An 18,970-nucleotide genomic window follows, 5' to 3' on the forward strand; every position below is an offset into this window, starting at 1 on the left:
TCTCCCATATACCACTCCCAACTCTTCTTCAAATTCATGTCCTCTTTCTTGCTAATAATTATTCAAGCATATATATTCCTAAATATAATATCATATCTTGTCCATATAATGTTACTTATATGCATGTTTTTAGTGCTGACTGTTTTGCTCTGGACAACCGTTTGGTATCCTCTTCTTTATGGAAGGATACGTCTCGAGTTCTTTGCTTTCCTCGGTCGCCTATAGCCCTTTGTGTAAAGCTGAGACATTATGGGATTTTCTCCATCAAGTTTGACATGTTCATGTATAATCTTTTTCAAATAAAAAAAAATACAGTTTTTAGCACATCTCTTATATTCTGTGCTTTTTTGCATACTCACCAAGACTTACTTCAGGCTACTGGTAATTTAATAATCATATTGCAATATTTGTGAAAATATAAAGATCAGATCTTCTGAACTATTATGAGACTATGAAAGGGTTGCTTTTATTTATTTTACTTTACATGTGTTTTGTTTTGTTTTTTGAGAGAGAAATTCTTACAATATATTTCAAGTTAGCTTCCTCAAATTTACCTTTCCCATGCCTTAGCCTAACCAATGGGAAGATGACAGATAGAAGCTTGGGATCTGAGGAGAGAGAAAGAAAGAGAAGTTGTGTGTGTGTGTATGTGTGTGTGTGTGTGTGTGTGTGTGTGAGAGAGAGAGAGAGAGAGAGAGAGAGAGAGAGAGAGAGAGAGGACTTTGGCCCTTTACTATCATGATATGTCAATTATTACGACTAGGCATAGCTCTTGGCACACGTTGAGTTCTTTCATTGTCTGAGTAGAGATGTACATTCCTGAAGTCATAGAGCTATGAGCTACAGTGTCTAGGGCAAAGCGAGACAGAAAAATAAATATATTGATAAGAAAGGAAGAAAGTGACAAACTGAGCAAATGACAAAATTCTCTGTGTAGGAAACTTTTCTGGCGCTTATTTTTTTATATCTTAACAAAAATGTAAAGAATGTGTGAGTGCAAGCCAAGCAAGTACAAAGAATGGAAGAGAATGAATGAGGTGCTCCCCAGAATCCACAGCTTGGGCTAGGAAACACAGAAAGAAACTGAAGAGCACTGCTGATCTACAGGAGCTGAAATTTAAATATGATGAGCATAGCCATGTTTTAAGATAAAATATGGAAACGTAGACAGTGTTCTCTTCCTCAGGAAAATGCTTCTCAGGACACTTTGAACAGAAACATGCGTAAAATATATTGCTTGTCTGAGCAATGCTGATAATGCGGGTAGGAGCTGTTTGATTAATACAAACAGGCAAACGTAAAGCCTCTGCTCCCTCCAGATCCCCTGCTCCCTCCGCTTTCTGCTGTCAATGATTGGATTTGATCACATTGTCAGCTTTTGTTCTGTTGCTGTATCTTTTGACTCATTGGTTTGGGTTTGGCTACTATATCATAAGAGCATACATCACAGAATAAGAGGAACATAACACTTAACTCGAATATCCTGAGCCTCACTGGACAGTTTCCTTCCTTCTAAGTGGTGAGAGCACAGGTAAGGGGCTTCCTTCGTTACCCAAAGCTATCAAAACAGAAAACTGGCAAAGGAAACCAACACTTTTAAAAAAAAAAAAAGAAAAGAAAAAATGTGAAGAAGAGAAGGAACTGGTTAGAAACAGAGTTTTGAACATGTTTTAAATTATTCTGGTAGAATGTCCAATATTTTCATGTAAATTACAGAAAAAAAATGAAAAGAAGCACTTACTGAGCACTTTTTCTTTTCTTTTCTCTTTTGCTTTGTTTTGTTTTGTTTTGTTTTATGTTTTGGTGACCTTTTTAGCTTTTTTATTGATTTGAAAATCTTTCTGGCACTGAACATAAAGAAAAACAATTTAATTATAAATGTTTAGAGTTTGGTCATTTGTTTGGGGAACAAAGTTTCCCTGCGTAACCCCAATAGGCCTCAAATTTCAGAGTGCTTGGAAATAAATATGAATTTCACAATGCCTGGCAAGTAGAAAGAACTGAAGTAAGTTATAGTACATCCAATGGCTAAAAATAAAAGAAATATGTAAAATACTATTTAGTAATGTTTTAAATAATCAATGAATGTTCCTGGTTTGTTAGGAGAAATTGACAAAATTTATGTATTATTTGTAAATGTTTATGACAGTTTATTTTTGATGCCATAAAACATTAAACAATAAAAATATTTTCCAGAAGGTGACCAGATAAAGAAATAAATAAGAGGATAAAATAATTTATCTTGTCATTTTCTAAGGACCATCTAGATTGTTTATAGTTTGGGGTAGTAAGAATAAACTAGCAAAAATGTAATGAATCCCTGATGGATAAATAAATTATATTTAATTAGTATGTATATGTGGTGTCTGTTAATGTGCAAAGGTACATATGAGGATGGTGATATACCAGCACATCATGGGAGCATGTGTGTGGAGTTCAAAGTTTGACCTCATTCCTCTTCCTCAGGAGTCAGCCACTCTTGCCTCAGGTAAACCCCCAAAAGAACCTCTGAGGAAAGTCTCATAGCCTATGGCCAGATTGAAACTTCAACCTCCTCTCTCCCTATAAGAACCTGCCCAGTAAGTTCTTGGAATTCTTCTCCATGGAAATGAAATATTCTCAGGCCTCTGTTCTAGCCAATACTGTTCACCAACCTTGAAAATCTCTAACCATTACCCACTTCCCAAGATCTCTACAGCCCCTTATTTACCAACAAAGTTGAGCTGTGTCACTGTAGCTGATCCCAGAAGTTAATCTGTCAGTATTAATGGCTGTCTGAAATGTGCGTGTGTGGTGTATTCTATAGATTTTTGTTATATAAATGAAAATGTGTTTTTTCATGAATACTTCCTTGTTTGCTACACAGAGAAACCCTGTCTCAAAAAAAAAAGTAAACCACAGAAGAAAAAAAATATAGAAATCGTACACACACACACACACACACACACACACACACACACACCTGAGGGTCTGCAGAGATGACTCAGTGTTTAACAGCACTTTCTGCTTTTCCAGAAGAGCCAGTGTCATATTCCCAGCACCGTTTAAATCCATTAGCATTAATAACCACTTAATCTAGTAGCATCAATAAACAACCATTTAAATCCAGTAGCAAGATATCTGACACACTCTTTAGGCCTCTACAGGACACAAATGGACACGTGTGGCATTCAGTCACATGGTCACACATACATATTAGAAAAATATACTGAAAGTAAATCTTTTTACATGTTTGTTTAAACAGTTAAGAATGTTTCACAGATGAAGAATTCACCTCCTAGAGTACTCTGCTCCATTCAACTTACAAAGTTGACAAATCAATCTCTTCTAACCTTCCAATTCCCAATTCCTCAAACTCAAGCAAGGCCAGCTCCCTTCCACTTTTCTTCCCTGAGCTTCTGTTTAGCTGGAAGCCCTGGTCCTACCCAACTTCAGTGTGTTTACTCTGCCCCTATCCTGAGACTGGGACCCATAGCAGGAGAAAAGTTGGAAAGGTCTTGCCCTGTCACTCTGTCCTTACACACTGAAGCTCAGTGGCCCCCTTGCCAGGATGCAGGATACCTGGTTCCATGATGCACTCACCTTGATCTTTGGCCTGCCTTCTAGTCTCCAAAAAGTAAGTGCCAATGAGGCTGTAAACACAAGTGCCATCTTGAACTGCCCCAGAGGATTCAGATGCTGTGACAGTGAATGCTTCCTGGAAAAGAAAGGTCAGGATTGCATTCATGATCATATGAGTCATTTTACCCCTTTTGCTCATCTGTGACCTAGTGAGGCACTCCTGTCACAAGCAGAGAGAGCTACAACATGACATCAGAAGAGTGGATCATCAGACACCTCCAGAACTGCCCTCCTTTGCTCCCCTAGAGAGCATTTGAGTTACCTCCTTGGATCCCCCACCAGTCAGGTTGTTCTGAAGTCAACTCCTACAGAACCACCTCCTTCCTACAACCTCAGGCCTGATAGACCCACTGGCCAGATGAGAGGGACTGCCTATGCAACCCTTTGAGCTACTCCTCACATAAACCTCTTGGGTCAAGCTCAGGACCCTGGAATGCCTGCCTATCCCATCATATCTCTTGTCCTTTGATTTATTGTTTTTATATACTGCCGCCCCCTCCCCTTTTGTCATGAGACCTCAGCATCCATAATCTCTGTCATACACTAAAGCCTTTTGACATTTTTAAGAATTGGGGGTGCCTGTGGTAGAGATCTTTGATAGTGAACTGCCAATCTTGACTGCACAGCTCGCTTTGCCATCCTACAGAAGCACTTCAGTGCTTGGAAGAGATTGAAGACTGAACTGCAGACTCTGGGCCATCTTCTGACCATACCTATGCAGAGTGGACCTCACTGTACCTCTATAGCAGTGCAAACAACACAAGTACTGAGTTTCCACGGCTGTTTGCTAAGTCATGATGGAGACTGAAGTTCAGAAGTTGAGGAACCACTTCCAGCTTCTTCCAGTGGTGAATGACTGCACTGACCACCTGCTGGGAGGATAGAGCATCCAAGATAGGAATGAATGCTTAGACCATCATCTTCCTGATACCTTGTGGCACTAAAGGAATGAACTGGAAAGCTCCTGCAATCCTATATTAGTCCTGTGACCTGCTTTCCTGGGAGACCAGAACTTGATTAAGCATTGGACTCTTAGAGAGATACAAGACAGAAAACTGCCTTCTAGGAAAAGGGGAGGTGGGAAGAAAGCCTAGAAAGCAGGCGTGGTTAGACTTGTGTACAGTCAGGCCAAGGAACACTTCCTTCCACATTCTTCTCCAGGAACCCCCTAGAGCTAGAGGAGAGGCAGGCCCCAACTTGCTTCTCCTGATGAGCCTGATTTCCAGGCTCTATAGCTCAACCCTACCCAAAGTTAACTCCTGAAGGGAAGAAGATTTTGTCCTGTGGCTGAGGGACTTATTGGCACTTGGACTGTCCAGAGGTGGTGGGCTGATTGAAGACAGCTCCTAGAATTCATGCCTTGGCACCTTACCCCTGTCTTTACTGTGTGTACTGCAGAAGGTTGAAGACCAACACTACCAAAACTCACTGCTTAGGTGTGCAGGCAGGGCAGATGTGACTGTCCTGAATTCCCTCTGTAGACCAGGCTGGCTTCAAATTCAGGATCTTCAAGAATACTCATGCCTGGGCCACCACATAAGAGGGCAGGACAGGAATTCCAGCTAGATTCAAGCTATGAGAACTGGGCTTTTCCCTGTAGGAGGTCACCTCAGCCTGCTTGTCACCTACCTGACATTGAAGATGGTATTGGACTTTCAATTCAGTGATATGGCCTGCAGAGAGTGACTTTCCTCAAGTTCAGTGGCTGAAATATTTTATTTAAAATGTGCTTCAGTGTTCTGTGAGGGTGTCAGATCCCTGAGAACTGGTGTTCCAGATGGTTTCAAGCAGCCATGTGGCTGTTGGGAGTTGAACCCGGGTCCTGAAGAGCAGTCTCTGTTCTTAACCACTGGACCATCTCTCCAGTCCCCTGAGTGAGTCTATTCCCATTCAGTACTGTCACTCCTGTGGTTGAGAGTGATGAGATGTCACATTTTCAGAGGTCACCTAGCAATGTCTGTCCCACCAATATTTATAAAGCCACTGTTCTACTCTTCCTGTCCTGGGTGACACCAGGATGACACCAGGTGCAGGGCAACTTCTAAGGCCCACACACCAGACTCACAAAGATGCGCTTCTTTTGGTGTACTTGACCGAGAGGGGTTTGAAACAATGGTCCATAGCCATTGTCCTATAGGAGCTTGTTCTGTAAGACATGCACTCACACTGAACACCCACCTCCTAAGGATGAGGGATCTGCCATGACAACCTACATTGTGTCTGTCTTACTGAGAGAAAAGACAAGCTTGTAAAATAAACCTAATAATTGCATTAAAAAAATTCACTTACTCACTGACAGATTGAAACTCTATGAAAATACCAAATGCCAGAGTTATTAGAACTGAATCCTAATTCAGCTCATCTAGGATTAAGTTTATGATTTCCATTAACTCAGTTTGCTCCCTCAGAGGAAAAAAAAAGGAAAAGAAGAAAGAAACAAAACCACCACCACCACCACCACCACCACCACCACCACCACCACCAACAACAACAACAACAACACACACACACACACACACACACAGACACACAGACACACACTAAAGACAACCTCTTGCCCAAACCTCTTGATGCAAAGAAAAGTACACTATTTATCAACCCTGAAAGAAACTGCCTATGGACAATTGCGGACAATTGACTCAATCTCAGAATCCAACTTTTCTTGCCTAAAGTTTCAATGAACAGATACATATTTTTTTATCTTCCTGAAATATGATGTAAAAAATATCCAGGGGAAAATTCTCAGTGTAGGAGAGATGATAGGATGCTTATTATATTTTTCAAAGTTCCCCTTTTCCCAGAGATGATATGTAGGGGTACATGTTTAAAAACCATTGTAACTGAGATTTCTTGTGCTTAAAAGAGACAAAACTTATTTCAGCAAAGTTATATAACATGAACACACAATAAAATATGGTTGTTTATCCCACTTTTTCTAAAATGCATTTGTGCATCATTGTTTAAATCAGTGGCTCTCAAGTCTCTTAATGCTGCAACCTTTTAATACAGTTCCACATGTTTTGTTGACTGCCCAACCATAAAATTATGTTTTTGCTACTTCATAATTTTAATTTTGCTACTGTTATGAATTTCAATGTAAATATCTGCTATGTAGAATACCTGATATGTGACCACCCCCAAAGGGCTTATAATCCATATGGTGAACACTGTAGCTTTAAACTGTATGTCAGGAGAATTCCCATGAGACATATCACATTCTTTTAATTTTAATTCCAAACTTCATTGATGATTCCAGTATATTTTACTTGAATATTCCATAGGCAAGAAAAATCATATGATGATGGAGAATTTTCTCATTTCTTCTATTCACTTATTAAGTTGTAGCTAGAATTTAAAATTACTAAAATTACAATACTGATATTTTGCAAATAATAACTCCTAGCTCTTGCTTTTGTTCTTAACATTACTTTGAAAATGGCTAGAGCTGAGAAACAGAGATTACCAAGGAGGAAGCTGAGAATTAGATCACTAGTCAACAAAAATTTTTCAGAATCTGTACAAAGTACTTCTATGTAAAAGTAACTTTTATTCATCTGGAGAAAATGTCATCTCAGAGGCTTACTGCTGAATACGCTCACTCTAATTTTTGTGAACTCTAGCTAGTTGGTTTATCTCAGCTGTTAGTGCTCAAACTTCTCTCCAAGCTGCCTGATTCAATCTGGCTTCTCTCAGCTTCTCAATAAATTGTTCTGCTTCACCTAAAACTACATCTAGCAATTTTTTTTTTCTCTAAACTCCTGGCTTCTTATTCTCTGGCTTCAACTGTCTTGGATGATCTCCATTGAACTGCATAAACTCACAAACAAACTCAACTCCACTGAACTGCACTCACCTCACTGACTTCCAACTCTTTCTCCCTATTCTGCTCTTAAACAGCCTCTCTCTCCTGTGCTGTTCTCAAGAGAGTTGGGTGTCTATCTAACTCATTGTCTAACTCTTTCTCTGATTTGTCAGTTTGTCTTCCCCAGAAATAGATGTTATTGTTTTGGATTATGTGGAGAGCCTTTGGGAGACCACTTGGCAGGAATCTGACATTGGCCAAGGACAAAGAAATGGGCTTCAGGCAGGAATCTGACACTAGGGCATGACAAGGAATTAAGTTCAGACAAGAATCTAACTTTAGGCTATAATAGGGAAGTAGGTTCAGGTAGGAATTTTAATCTTAGGGTGAAACAAAAGAAATAGGCTTCAGGCAAGAATCAGATTTTGGGCTTGGACAAGGAAGTGGGCTCAGGTATTTTGGTCATTCTTACAAACCTTTGGAAACAACTGTCATGGGAGTAATCGCTGGACTTTGCTTGTTGCCTTGCTAGTTCCTTATTGTATCACTCGTCCTTAATATTTGCCTGTAATTAAAATTGTATAAAAGTGGATTGGTAAAAATAAACCTGGCTTCAGTCTCAGAATTGACTGGGGTCATGCTACAGCATTGCCTAATTGCCTTTTTCTTTTCAATCCTCAGTCCTGCACTGGAGAAGTTGTTGACTGACTGAATGGGCTATTCCTAAAGAATTACAGACAGAAGAATTAAAGTTATATACTTCTATGCTGGAGTGTCTGTATTCCAACCAGATCACATAGACTTCTTTGGATGGTATCAGAGTAGCCATGTTTCTGGGTTAAAATTTCTCTATATAAAATACATTACAAAATTTATTGACATGAAAGGGACCAATGTTAATTGTCTAGTATGATGCTTGTATGGTGAGATAGATGAGCTGTAAATATATTAGCTGCAAAGTTAAGCTGTTGGAGACCATCAAAAGACCCTCACTCACAAAGACCACAGAGACTGCCATTACTGCAAACGGCAAGAGGATTTTTATTGATCTAACGTATTAGGGACCCCACCCCACCCCACCCCCAGTACACAGGCCAGAGAAGAGACTCAGAACAAACAAAGAACACACTTTTTATACCTTGTAAGTGGCAGATTTAGGCAACAGGGCTAGCTGGCTTATTGTCATTGGTGTAGCAAGTAACCTTTTCAGACATTGGTTGGTTGAATAGGGTGACTACCTTTGGCCTAGTGACTCACTTTGCCTGTCCTTATGGTGGGGTATTATGATTTGGTCAGAAAAGCAGCAGTTGATTTTGAACTTATGGGTCAGCTATTAATGTCACAGCTATTATCATCACAGGGAATTCTAGCAAGGTCAGGGCAGTTTGTGGTTTTTCTCAGAATTCAGTGAGGGGCAGGGTAGGGGAAATTTCTCTGGGAACTGCTAATCTTGTTATGGTTATTTTTGTGAGAACAGCTCATTTTGTTTTGGCACCTGTAGACTCAGTTATTTTGATGGCTATGTTTATGAAGTCCCTTCAGAGGGGAAGGGGCTAGGTGGTCTTGAATTTATTTTGGATTCTACAAAGCAACCTGAATTCATTCCCAGGAGCCTGCATTATTAAAAAAAAACATATTCTGGCAACTTTTCCTTTGACTTCCACATAGATACTATGGCAAATATGTATCCTCTAAATGGCAAAATTAATAAATACATGCTCTTTCTATGTTTTAAAAATACTGAAGCTATATTTCTGAAAATAAATCTAAGCAATAAAGTAAGCCCAACTGTAGAAACCCTAAAGCAATATATAAACAACAACCACTAAAACAAACAAGCAAACAAACAAACAAAAATCTCAACCAATCAATCAGCGACATGAACAAACAACAGAAAACCTAACTTCTTCAAAACTATTGATCTCAGAGTGGCCTCTAATGAAAGTGAGTTAGGTTTTTAAAACCCATGGAACTCAAATTAAATAAGAATATATTCAAAGAAATCAAAGAAGAAAATAATTTTTTGCAAGAATTCCAACAAGAGATTAAAAAGCTAAATAAAACAATGAACTCAACACAAGATATAAGAAATGTTGAAAGGAAAACTAAAAACAAAAACAAACAATTCAATCAAAAACCTCCTAAGAAAACCCCATCAATAGAATTGCTCAAAGAGAAGACAGAGTAACTGAACCTGACAACAAAGTGTAATTTCTGAAAATTTCCCACAAGAGCACATAGGATTAAATTAGAAGTGTGGACTGGTAGTTTAAGATACATTATATGAAAATACAAATCTAAGAGACAAAAATCTGAGTATTATGCACATAGAAAAATAATTACATTCTAAAATCATAGAAAACATGTTAAATAAAATTATTAGAAAATTTTTCAAAGCTGGGAAAAGGGATGCTACCCTTGATACAGGTGGCATTTCGGAAAAAAAAAAAAGCTAAAATTTTTTTTTTAAAAAATCAGACAAAATTAAAGAAAAAAGTCTCATCATATTATTGTTATGTGTTAAAACCTAGAGACTACTGAGAAACTGATGACAGTCTGAAGAGAAACACCTCCCACAGAGCAGCCCTGAATACATATTACAAGGAGATTTTAAAGACAGAGAACACACACACACACACACACACACACACACACACACAAACTATTCTGGTTGGCAGTCACAGGGGGAAGCAAAAAGCAGCTTAACAAGAGCTAAGAACATGCAGTTAGCTGGGGCATTTCTACCCTGAGTTTCTAGAACAGGGTTAGGTGCACTTCCATGGGTCTTTTCCACAGCAGGAGGCAGAAAACCAAAATGACCTCAGCTGAGACAAGATGGATAAACCTTTACCCTGTTGTATTATAAATAACCACTAAATAACTAGGACAAAGCATGTTTGAAACACCAAGTCACATGTATCAACAAGCCCATCAGAACAAATAAAATTTCCTACAAAACCTTTAAAGGCAACAGAGCTTGAAGAGATGAAATTTAAAGTTCTAAGACACAGCTATTGTCAGGCAGAATGATATACAAAGCAAAGTTTTTTTGTCATAAATGAAAAAGGAGTGAAAACTTCCCATGATAAAAAAAAAAAAAAAAAAAGCTATAGGAATTCTTAGCCAATAGGCAAGCCCTACAAAATTTACTTGAAGAATACTACAGAATGATGAGAAGCAGAAACATCCAGAAGACAAAGAAAAAGAAAAAGAATAAACCACATTTTGCAACAGAATAGGAATACACCAAATACTACAATATTAGCACAATGACAGAAATTAAAACATACTTTAAAAAAAAATCACTCTGTATATCAATGACCTCAATCTCACCAATTGAAACAATCTATTAAGCAGCAAAGTGTTCCTGTTTGTTTTCTTGACGAAATGCATCTAGTTATAAAAATCCGATGAGTCTTTAAAGTGACAGTCTGAAACGACACCAAAAAAAAAAAAAAAAAAAAAAAATGCTCCAAGTAAATGGAAGTAGGAATCAAACAGATGTCATTGTCCTGCTTGACAAACTAGATTCCAAGTAAAATTAAACATATGAGGTAAAATAAAAGATTACTTTCTTCTGCTTATAATAATCTTCTATCAAAAGACACTATAGCTCTAAAAATTACACATCAAATATCAGTATATCAAGACTCATCAAATAAACATTACAAGAAATACAGTCATACTTTAACACCAAGCAAAATGGAAGACTTCAATATTACTCTGGTACAAATATACAGGTAACCTGCACCAAAAAAAAAAAAAAATTAAGAAAGAAACATCTAAACTAAATGACATGATGGTAGAAATAGAATCATTACACAGCCACAGAACATTCCATCTAAACAATTGAGAATCTGTTTTCAGCAGCTAACTTTCTTTCTAATAGATCGTAGTGAGACACAAAGCAAACTTATTATAAGAACAATAAATTATCCTAACTAAGGAAGTTACAAACCTCTATCGTGGAAACTTTTATACTCAGTACAAAATTTGAAGATTGATATCATCTTACCTTATCACAATGAATGGTAGAAATATCTCTATAATTATTGAACTAAGAGAATGAATATTGTGGGCTTGGTGAAAGCTCAGCAGATAAAATACACTGCATAAGCCTGATCATAAGACTTGCATTCAATTGTTGGAATCTACATGGTTGAAGGAGAGGACTAACTCTTCAAAATTGTCCTGTGTTCTCTACCCATACACTTTTCATGTGTGTGAGCATGTGTATATATGCAGATTTATAAAATAAGAGTTCTCCCTGTGGCTTTTCCTGATACCCGTGACAGCATTGATTCTTCATCTCTCCCAATCTATCTGAATTATCTCCTACTCACATAGTCACTTAAACATCCTCATTTCTGCCTTTCCCCCTTTTACACTGAAAGGCCAGTCCTACTCCATCTTGGGACCAGACTTCATCTTAAAAGAAAAAAGGGGAGCAGGGAGCCTGAGATCTTGACCTACAACTGAACCCAAGCTGTACTCTAGTACCAGGAAGGATCCCACAGCTTGTCCTTGCCCTATACCCCAGAGTTGCTCCCTAGCTACTTCCTAGCAACAGTTAATCAAAGATTAATCTGATTGTTTCGGACATACTTTCAAACCCTTTGTGATTGTTAATGACCGGTCTTGCTTCAGAGCATCCACCTGTTGGCTTACAACAGTCATTCTATTAAATGCTTGCCAGGATGGACACCCCCTTGCTTGTTTCCATTTTCTATAAAACCTTGTCCGGATGAGAGTTCGGGCCTACTTCACCAAACTATCCCTGCAGGTTGGAAGTGACTAAGTCCAAGCTCCAGTTTGTAATAGAGACCCTAATGCGATTGCATCAGAGTCGGGTCTTGGTTGGTCTTTTGGGCTCTCCAAGGAGGCACAGTGGCGTATGTGTCCTGCTCCTTCACCTGCTCCCAGGCTGTCTCCAGTGGTTACTTTTTACTTTCCCTGTATCCATCCCTGTCTTTGACAGCTGCTTCCAGCAACCAGAAGAAAACTTGATCTAGGATTCACACATAAGAGAAAACATGAGCCGCTTATTTTTAGATTTCTGAGAAACGTCTCCACTGATTACACGGCAGCTAAACCACTTTATGCTCCCACCAACAATGGCTGAGGACTGCCCTTTCTCCAGGCCAGCTCTTGTCCTTTGCTAGCCTGATGACTTGAGTGAGACAGAATCATAGTTTTAGTTTGTATTTCTCTGATAGTTAAAATGGTGTGCAACTTTTAAAAATATTTATTGACTATTTCATTTCTTCTTTTGAGATCTCTCTGTGCATTTGATTTTAGAGTTTTGATTGTACTGTTTCTCTCTCTCTCTCTCTCTCTCTCTCTCTCTCTCTCATTCATTCACTCTATCTCTCTAAGTTTTGTGTGTAAACTAGATATGAATCCTCTGCCAGACATATAATTGGCAAACATTTAATCCAACTCTATAGCCTGTATCTTCACTCAAGTAATTGTTTTCTATGCTTACAGAAGCTATTTAATTTCACAAGGTCCCAATTGTATTGCTTGTTTACTTTATATTATGAAAACTGAAGTGTCTTCCAAAAGTTCTTACATATGGCTATAATTTGAAGTTGTTGTTTTTTTATTTAGCTACAACAATTTCAGAACTTTAAATCTTATGTTCTACTTGGTAAATAATAAGAATCTAGTTTTCTTTCGCTACTGGTAGATATTAAGTTTTACAAGGATCAATTTTAAACAGTTTGACTTACCTCCAATAAATATTTTAGGAATCTGTTTCAAAAAATCAAAAATAGATGTATATAGATGTGTGTGGATGTAGATCCAGATCCTCTATTTTATTCCATTAATTTATGTGTGTGTGTGTTTTAGTGTCGGGACTATGAGAAAAATGAGGCAGAAAAGCAGGAAGACTCAACTTCAAGAGGCTAAGACTGCTTTGTTCAAAGAGTGAGGGGGAGTGCTCAACCTTTTCTGTGGGATAAAGGTTGAGGACATTTAGAGGGGCTAGGATACATGTATATTTAGATAGCTACTAGCAAGTTACAGCTATGTGTATATGAGGAAGGTTGACTGGAAGAAGTGTGGGCTGTCTTTGATACCCTAGCATATTATTTCTGCAGGTGGAGCAGAATGGTCAGACTAGAGCTAAGCAATTCTTCGTGGCTCAGGTATATTGACCAGTACTTAAGTCTGTTGCAGGATATATCTGATCATAATGTGAACCCTGAGATCGTATACTGAAAAAAAAAAAAAATCTGCCTTTTGTTGTGGCATGGCTCAGCCTTTACACACACCTTTAATCCAAGAGTGCCGTAGGATATTTGATAACATTGTGAAATTGTGTAGCAGAAAATTGTTTCTTGTTGTGGTGTGGCTCAGCTCTAGCACTATCTTTAATCAAAGGATTAAATAAAGTCAACCATAGGTCAAAAGGCCAAGTAAGCAACCAATTGAGAGTGAACATAAGACAACCCAGGGAAGATAAAGGAGGAACTTTGAGTTAAAGGGTATTTAGGACAGCCTAAAAAAGGAGAAAGGGGTTTTTCTTTTGGGACATCAGTGGAGTAGGAAGGTCAGCTGAATGCTTTTTCTCCCTCTCTGAGCTAGCAGGCTTGTACCCAACCTTGTAATTCCTGAGGCTTCACTGTTAATTAGAACATTGAATGTTTGGGATTTTGTGTTTTAAAAATAATAAAATTTCTCATGTCTTGAGGCTATTACCCAACAAGTATCATACTACCTGTTTTAGTGGTTTCAAAACAATCAAGTATTGTAACACTTCCAACCATTTCATATACTGGCAGGAAGAGACAACATGATTCTTTGCTTATTCAAAGGATTTTGCAGTTATTGATTTTTTCTTTACAAATATTTCTGTGAAAAATGGAGTTGGAAAATTTGAAATTGTATTTCTGGACAAGGTAATCTTTTCTTTTGTAAAGTGGATATGTTCAGAAACACACACACAAAGACAGGAATGTATTTCTCTTTATTCTACCTCAGGTGGTGTCTCTGTCTTTAAACTTTTTGATGATAAACAATTTCACAATCTTACTCAATTTGCTACTATGAAAAGTCACACAGGTAATGAAGGAGGAAGGCAAGGGAGGTCATTGCCCCAAGTCATCAAATTCCTAAAATAGAGCAGACTGACTTGGCCCCACTGGAATATTGGGTTGTTACCTAGGCCAAATTTTCTATTCACTTGACCAGAAGTTTTCTTTTAAGAGGTCTTCATAGCTAAATTCTCCTTCCCTAAAGATCCTTGAACCTCTTAAAATCAGAATGGAGGTCACAGCTCCAAAGCACCTTTAGATCTTGGTGTGTATAAATAATGAAACTATTAGGAGTACAAATGACATTTCTAGCTTTTAGTCAAGAAACTGGTTGCTTTACTTTGGGTTTCTTTTATCCTTAACTATGAAGCCAATGCCTATACTACAACAACAGTCAAGATATCTACATTGATTCAGCCATGACACTCCTATCTTAGGAGTAACCAATATCTGTCTAATTGAAAATAAAGGCCACAAAATTGACAGGAACTAATGCCTACTATTGTAAACCTAGCCAAGACCACATGATTGAAGAGACTAAAGATGAAACTACTACTACCATATTATTAAAAAACTATAGTTTTCAGCTATTGTTTAAGTACCTATTCTTATATTTATAGGTAAATATGCTTCTCACCTCTCATCAAGGAAGCTTACTAAAAAACAAAACAAACAAACAAACAAAAAAAGGCAGAGACTATTTGAGAGATCTGTATCTAGCCAAAATGAGCCAAATAAATGACTGTGGCATTTTCAGACACAAATGGAATATCTATAATACAACCCCTACACCCAGGGCTCAGGAAATGTCATGGAAGATGGGATGAAACCATTTATGAGCCCAAGGAGCAGAACAAGTGTTGTGTGATTGTTTCTTCTGGAAAATATAGGTATGTTGCTCTCAGCAACTTCCAACTTTATGGTTAGGCCCCATCCCTAAATAAAAATCCTGCAAACAGGCAGTGGCTGCCAAAAGAAGGAAGAATAAGTTTCTCACTATTTTGTTATTGTTTATCAAGGACAAGGCCCCAGTCTTAAGTGGGCACATACGTGCGCGCGTGCACACACACACACACACACACACACACACACAATCAACTAAATACAGCAGAAAGAGTTATGACTTTCAAGTGGCTGATGAGGACACACAGGAAGTGTTTGAGGGAGGAAGCAGAAGTGAAAATTATGTAAATACAGTTTACTTATGTATGAAATTCTCAAATAAAACATTATTTTCAAAACACAAAAGCTAAAGGAAAATTTCTTTCCATATGGCCAAGCTCTATCACTCCTTCGCATATACCCAAAGGACCTCAAACTCTACCACAGAGATACCTGTACATAGATGTTTATTGTTGTTTTACTTACATTTCAAAGAAATAGAAAGAACTTAGATGCCCATCAACAGATAAAAGGATGATGAAAATACATTTCACCTATAAAGTGAAATTTATTCAGCCACAAAGAAAAATTAAATTTACAATCTACAGGAAAAAATTATGGAACTGGAAAATATATTAAATAATTCAACCCAGGCACAGTAAAGAAAACCACCTGATTATTATATATAGATCATACCTCTTAATTTTTATATATGTATAGTTATGTGGCAGTAAGTATATATGGAGTCCAGGAAACTAGAAAGGGGCCACTGAGAATGGAAAAGAGTCATTAACTAGGGTGATTACAGGTATTAAAAACATGGAAATGGAAGAGTAAGTACTAGCGGTGGAAGTTTCAAGTGAGAAGGATGGGCATAGAAATGGGAAAGAATGATAAATGTGGAGAGATTAACCTAAACTATGTGTACATTAAAAGTCACAAGAACAACAAATATGTTTTAACTCAATTAAAAAGTAAAGTTTAAAGAAAAGGAAACTGCTATTTAGGGATGGCACGCTTTGAGTTTCTCTGTCAGTATATTCAGACCCTGCCATGATATTCTGGAATACTGTAAATGAACCTTCAATTAAGAAGTAAAATAGACCCCTCTCTGCCATGAAACATGATCATTATAAGTATACCAAAGAATATATTAACATGCATCTAATAATGCATGCACTGTTTAAAAGCAAGTATAAAATTCCATCCCCAGTTTTCACTGAAAATCAAAATTTAATAGCAGAGTTTGTTACCTTCAATTAAATAGGATAGATAAATTTCTCAAATACTAAGGTAATTTGAAGATTGCTCTATCACTTACTGAATGCGTTGTCAATTTACTTTCCTAAGCCTTAATGTGATAATGCATAAAAAAGGAGTATGAGCAGTACCTGCGTTAGAGTGTGATTATGATTGAACAGTTAAGACATAGTATGCTTCTGTGATTTTTCAATATTTATAGTTTGAGTATAAATTACAATAAGACTAGTGGATATATGAAGAGCAAACACATGAATCCGTATACACATTCATATAATACACACACACATACACACACACATATATACACATGTGACCAATGAATTGAAAAAGATCAAGTCTTTACTGTTGCTTCTGTTAACTGATGGTTAAAATAAAATTTTAACAGTTTGGAAGAAGTAATTCATGCAAGTCTGAACAGGGACAAAAGACAGATGAGAAAACAATTCTGACTCCAGAGGACACTGAACAACTTTTATGCTCCCATTTTGGATTCACATGTCAAAGGAACCTCTTGAGATTTCAGGATGAAAACTAAACAATCATGCATGCAGGAGTGCATAGGCTCTTCCATTGAAAAGTAAACCTGTTTTGGTCACACCTACTTTACCAGATTCTATTTTCTTACCACTGCACAATTTCCACAGCATGTTGTAAATTCTTGGTATAAGCCTTTCTGGAAATGTTGTGTTGCTGTGCATAGACAACCCACATTCAGAAAAGGCAAGGCCATTCATTGGGAGCCTGGATCACATCAGAAGTTTTTAAATATTGCCATCTAAGATTTCACTAGCTAGGGTTAAAAAAACCTTTTTTGAAGGGTTTTTCTCTAAAGTCTCATTTCTCATAAATCTCTGTTCATAGCCCTCTTCTGTATCTCTGTTCCATGTTATAGTCATAGGCTTGTACTCCCACACTTTTTCCATTGAAAATCCCCAGAAACTAAAACTAAAACCAACAAATAGACAATGTGCAGGATGAGAGATATTGGTGCACTAAGTCATAAGTGGAATGTCTTCATCAAACCCTCCCCTCAAGGCTTGGGGACTTATGTGGAAGAGGAAGCATGTAAGGCTACTCTTAGGAATAAAAGCCAACAAGGATAGATTATACTAAGGATACTTCCAGCCACAATAGGCCTAATATCCCTGTGATCTCACATGGACCTTGGCAGCATGCATAGATTCAAACCAGACAGGATCCAAATGCTGCAAAGGAGAAGCAGACCTAGGTTCCCACCCCTACCCCAAAAGTTCTCTGCAATCGGTCCCTTCATGCAAAGGGAACATTGGTCTTCTCTAATGGAGTCTCATGGGATATATTTACTACACTTTAGGGTAGGTCTCATCCTCAGAAGTAGATGACTAACACAAAATGAATTCAATAATATTTGTGGACTTTATGTGTCATGTACCTTGCTTGGTTTGAGTGTTGTTCTTATGCTTTTGCTTGTAAAATTTGGTTTCTGATTTTGTGCTTTTGTGGTGCGTATCTGTGTATGATGTGTGTTTCTTGTGGTTTGTTAATTTGTTTTCTTTAAAAAGACAGAAACAAATGGTGTGGGTGATTGGGTGGTTGGGAATGTGGGGAGAATCTGGCAACATTTGGGAGTAGGGAGAATAATATAGCCAATGAAAACAATTTATTTCCATAAAAAATGTTTGGTTTAACAACAAAGAAAGAAAACCAGAGAATGTAACATAATGATCTTCAAATATTAAGAACTATTTGAAAAAGACTGGTAAAGGTCTTGGGTCTACAATTAGACACACAAAGTGGCTTATGTTAAATGGAAGGTTAAAACTAGCCATGTGGCTCTCCCTTCTTGGCCTCTGAATACAGGTTTGCTATAGTGAGTAACTGATATGTTAATTGTTATATAGGAGTGGTGAGACTTAAGTTGAAGTGGAAAAATATGTGAAATGAGAATGTATCGTAACAATTTGCATCCTGTACATCAGGAATATGGTAAGTAGTGTAGAATTAAGGGATGCAAAATTATCCCATTGAGTTTTGTCTCAGCCTTTCACATGAGTTTCAGATTCCTTTTCTGTGTGAAATTTGTCACAGATTGTGGTTACACAACACTTGAAGGGGATAAGAACACTCTCTGCTCCCTTCCTGCATGCTGACAGATGAAACGGAACATGTTGGCTCAGCTACTTTCTCCCACCGGGATGTATTTAAGACAGCATGGTTGATACTCCTCTGGGAGTCTGTGTTCAGACAGGAGTGGAGCCAGTTGTGGGGAAGTCAGCAAATGCCAACAGCAAGGAAGGAGGGAGAGCAAGAACTTGGAGCATTTTTCTTCTCTCCAGGGGAAAGGTCTTTGAGGAGCAGAGCAACGTGAAAAGCCTGTGTCCAC

The 18,970-nt window shown here is 37.8% G+C and overlaps 1 pseudogene; it reads left to right on the forward strand.

Annotated features, from left to right (window-relative positions):
- The first annotated feature begins 3,545 nt into the window (after positions 1-3,545).
- On the forward strand, positions 3,546-4,009 carry Gm52744 (annotated as a pseudogene).
- The last annotated feature ends 14,961 nt before the right edge of the window (positions 4,010-18,970 follow it).

This window comes from Mus musculus, chromosome 4, assembly GCF_000001635.26.
Source record: "Mus musculus strain C57BL/6J chromosome 4, GRCm38.p6 C57BL/6J".
Taxonomy (NCBI): Eukaryota; Metazoa; Chordata; class Mammalia; order Rodentia; family Muridae; genus Mus; species Mus musculus.